Source organism: Lithobates pipiens, unplaced genomic scaffold (genome assembly GCF_037356315.1).
Source record: "Lithobates pipiens isolate NorthernLeopardFrog02 unplaced genomic scaffold, aLitPip1_a1.2 Scaffold_8, whole genome shotgun sequence".
NCBI lineage: Eukaryota > Metazoa > Chordata > Amphibia > Anura > Ranidae > Lithobates > Lithobates pipiens.
In genome coordinates, this window is record NW_027507903.1 from 417,852,364 (window position 1) to 417,857,243 (window position 4,880).

The window sequence follows — 4,880 nt, forward strand, 5'->3', positions numbered from 1 at the left end:
CATACACACGACCGGACTTTCCGGCAGACTAGGTCCGACGGTCTTCCCGATGGACTTTCTGCGGAGTTACGACAGACTTTCCGAACTAACAGACTTGGCCTCACATGAACGGACTAAGTCCATTCGAATATCTTCCCTTGCGTCGTATTTGGTCCGTCGGACCAGCATACAGATGAACGGTTTTCCTGATAGGAATTGAGTTCATCGGACAGATTTGAAACATGTTCTATTTCTAGATGTGTTGGATTTTTTAAATGAAAAACGTTTGGATTAGCCCACACACAATCTAATTGTCCAACAGACTAATTCTGTCAGACCTAGTCTGCCGGAAAGTCCGGTCATGTGTACGCGGCATTAGGGTATACTTCACCAAAAATGGAACACCTATTGCAGGGGATACCTTCAAATTTGACCCCTAAGTGCAAATGTCTAGGTACATTTCTAACACCAATGTGTTTTAAGCGCTGTTATCTGTGTGAAACGTGTTAACATTTCTATCTCCTGGTACTCGCTGTGCTGTATATGCTTTTATTTGTTGATCACCCTAATAAAGATTTTTGCATCCTTCCAGAGTGTGCAGCCATGCATCCATTTTTCCAAGATGGAGATCCAGAGGAGGATCCTACTGGAGGTGTCTCCAGGGATTTTATGCTAAAAGCTCAAGTGTGGGATCTAGGTGCCTCTCCTGAAGATAGATTGTTGCTGTTCACAGAAGGATGCTAAAACTCAGATTTGACTTAAAGGGGTTGTAAAAGTTTTTTTTTTAAATAACAAAGATGTCATACTTGTGGTCCCCCAGTGGTGCTCCTGGCTCCTCCTCTTCACGAGTGCCCCACGGAGACCCGCATTCCCGTGCGTGCCCACATTTATGCGGGCATGCTCCCAAGTCCTGCTGCTGTGCCCATTTACACAAACAGTAAGAATCTGCCCCACCCCTCAGCTCCCATGCCACTGGCTTTGATTGACAGCAGCAGAAGCCAATGCTCCTGCTGCTATCAATTCAGCCAATATGATCCAAGACAACGGCTGGAGCTGCTCGGCTCATCCCCATCACTGGAATGATCGAGTTCAAGTAAGTAAAAGGGAGGCTCTGGGGGGCTGCTGCACTACAAAAGATTGTTCACCTTAATGCATTCTAAAAACCTTGAGGGTTTACAACCCCTTTAAATAGGAACTTTAGTCAGAAAATTAAGTCCTGCTAGGTCACTTCAGCTTGACCCTTTTTGGCAGGTATAGATATGTAAAACATTAAAAATAAGAGCCTATACTGTTTAAAATGGCTCACTCTGCTCTGCACATGCTCAGCTGCTCTCTAGTTTTAGGTGGCATGCCAAATTTGTAGAGGCCGATCTGCTGATAGCCTAAAGTTTTACTGCTGTTCAGGGGCTCTCACCTTCAGCAAAATGGCAGCCTCCAGCTATAAGAAACAGGAACAATGCTGGAGGTAATTTACTTAATTACACACTAATTTTGGTACTGAGCCCCAGACCCGAGGTCACCCCCCCCCCCCCAGACTAAAGGACTACCCTCAAGGGTCTCCAACAACCTCCTTAGCACTCCATCTTCAGCCTCCATCCGAACTCTCCTGCCCCTGCTGGGCTGACTCTGAGTATTTATGAGGTGGCCTGCACCCTGTCAACCTATCTATTGGGGATTGGTCAGGGCCCTCAGGAATACTCCAAGCAGCTTCTCCTAACCTCCCTCCCAATCTTCTGGAAGTTTCTGTAAAGTTCCAACAAGTAGGGGAAGTAACAGAGTTGCTGCCTGGTGAGTCCTCCCAGCTTTCCTGAGTCACTCACCCTGACCCAGATTCAAACACAGGCTTGGCTGGCAGCCAATCCAAACATTTTACCTGCACTAACAAAAAAATGATCACTACCTAATCTAACACACTAGAGGGTGCTACAAATATAAACTTAGGTTCACACATACTGTATGCAGTGCAGGAAACACAACGATCCCTGCATGTTTTCCACACTGCATTGCAATTGCACTGTGTTTGTGATCTGCTACGGGTGTCAATACAAAATTAACAATACCCCAAATTCACTGCTAATGCAGTTTGTCTGCACCTGATCACATGATACAAAATGACCATGCGATCCAATTGTGGTGTGGCTCCAAAAAAAGGTACCTGTACTTCTTTGGTGTGATGCAGTGCGATTTTAGCCCATTCACATGGTATTCACATGTGGGTTATGGTATCCCTACCAGCAGCCTATAATCCCCTTTGCTTTCTGACCACACTGGTCTACCAGTACTACTGGATGTGGGGAGAATGTGCTTAATTTTGGGCAACCAAACACCCAGGACTGTCACATAGGGGTGGGTAGAGAGTACTCAGCTCTGTGCAAGCTAAAGATGGAACAACCATTCAAATTGTAACAGTTCCTTCACTTCCAGTACAATCACTTCTTGTAGTTCTTCAGCCCATTGAGCTCTCAGTCTCTCCCTAGACTAGATTCACAGCCACTGAATCCCTTGAGTTCCTCCAATGACACCCCGTGGCATCAGAGGAGGCGGGGTCACCCATTTACGTCACTGGGTGGCCCCGCCCTCAACTATACAAGAACTGTCACAAAGAAGACGGGTCAGTCGGCGGGAGCCTCCCATGGAGGCAGGACAGTTGCGGCTTCTTTTTTTTTGGTCCATCGGGCGGCGTGATAGAAGATGAATGGACATCCCTGTATTTTTTAACAAAGGACTTGTCCCAAGCTGTCTCTTATCTTTTTTTACCATTGTTGACTCTTTTTTGTGAAATGCTAGGGGTACAATGTACCCCATTACCAATGCACATAGGGGAAGCCGAGATCTGGGGGTCCCCTAGTTAAAGGGGGTTTCCAGATTCTGATAAGCCCCCCACCCGCATACCCCCACAACCACCTGGCAAGGGTTGTGGGGATGAGGCTCTTGTCCCCATCAGCCTTGTCCCTCATACAGTTTGTCCCCCCTCTTTTCCTGCGGCCTGCCAGGTTGCGTGCTTGGATAAAGGTCTGGTATGGATTTTGGTGGAGACCCCTACACCATTTTTTTTTTCAATTTTGGTGCAGGGTTCCCCTTAAAATCTGGTATGGATCTTGGGGGGGGGACCACTACGCCATTTAAAAAAAAAATTGGTAGAGGGTTCCCCTTCATTTCCATATCAGACTTGAAGGGCCTGGTATGGATTTCAGGGGGACCCCCATGCAATTTATTTTTTACATTTTGGTTCAGGGTTCCCCTTAATATTCATACATGACCCAAAGGGCCTGGTAATGGACCAGGGGGGCATGCTCTTTTTTTCAATGAGTTTTATCTATATTGCCAAGACCCGACAGTTCATTACAGCCAACATTTTTCCTTTAGAACTGTAATTTTACTGTGGTACTGTTCTAACAGGGGAAAAATGCGCCACTTTACAGGCATACTATAGACACCAACCAGGCACAATATTTAAAGGAATATTTCATTTTTATTGTTTCACTTTAAGCATTAAAAAAACACTGCTCCTGAAAAAACACCAGTTTAAAAAAAAAAAATTGCATTGATACATGTCCCCTGGGGCAGGACCCAGGCCCCCAAACACTTTTTATGACAATAACTTGCATATAAGCCTTTAAAATTAGCACTTTTGATTTTTCATGTTAGTGTTCAATAGACTTTAACGGTGTTCCAGCGGCTTTCAAATTTGCCACAAACATCACATATTGTTTGCTGTTCGGCGTTCGACTCGAACATTGCGCTCATCTCTAGTTATTAATGTGGGTGGTCCCTTACTGGCGACAACTTCCCCTCTACCTCTGACCACGACAGGTTCTCCAGCTGGCAGAACCGTCACTTCTGGTTGGACTGCAAGCCGCAATCCCAACCCTGCGCTGCTCTCTTGCTTCTGGATAGGCCGTCAGACAGCCTAGCAGCCAAATGTGCCCGGGACAGGCCCAAACTCCGGTCTAGCAGTAATACAACACACATCCACCCAGACAGCCATCCAGGTGGCACAGAACATCGATCACCTGACTCCACTCAAATATATGGGTTCTCCCAGCAGACCAGGGGATTTAAGAAAACCCTTGCTCATTGGCTGGGATACCCCATATACCCATAATTTGACCTTGCATTGCCCTTCTCATATCTAATGCCACCAAGTACCCGGCCACCTAGCGGCAAAAGAAAGAAGTGTAGCAATTACAGACTGTCAGGGCGGGGCTCAGCCCTTCCTTATCTAAGCTGGCCACTCAGCTGTCGGCTAATTGCCAGCTCCTATCTCTCCACAGTGACTCACCTGTTGATGATATCCTGCTTGTCAGACATACCTATTTAAGCTGTCCAGCCCAGATGACCTCAGCCTTTGCCTTGACCACATCTCGATAGACGCTCTCCTGTGTTCCTGTTAACGACTTGCTTGGCTGACATTTCTTCTGGCTCCAGATCCTGCTTGCTGTTCTACTACGCTCATCTCTGGCTCCCTGATGTTTAGTTTGTCTATCTATCCGTTCTGGTTCCTGAACTCTGGCTATGTTTTAACTATGTTTACTCTGTTTACCTTTTTTAATTATTATTAAACAAGTGTGATTTAACTGTACTTCTGTCTCAGTCTGATTCATGGTTTCTGACAGTAGACGAAGGCAATGAATTCAGAAGATGCAGTCAATCCACTTATTGGTAATATTTTTTCCAGATTGGATGAGCAAGATGATCACATCCAGCATTGGCGATCAAGTCCAATGCAAAGGGTTTCTCAACCAGGTTGAGATATACTTTGATATGCTGCCCCAAGTGTTTCCCACAGACAGAAGCAAAGCAGATTTATGATATCTTTGCTTTCTGAGAGAGCCTTGGCCTGGACAAACCCTCTATGGGAGATGCAAAAACCTGTTGTCTTGAGTTACCCTGAGTTTGTG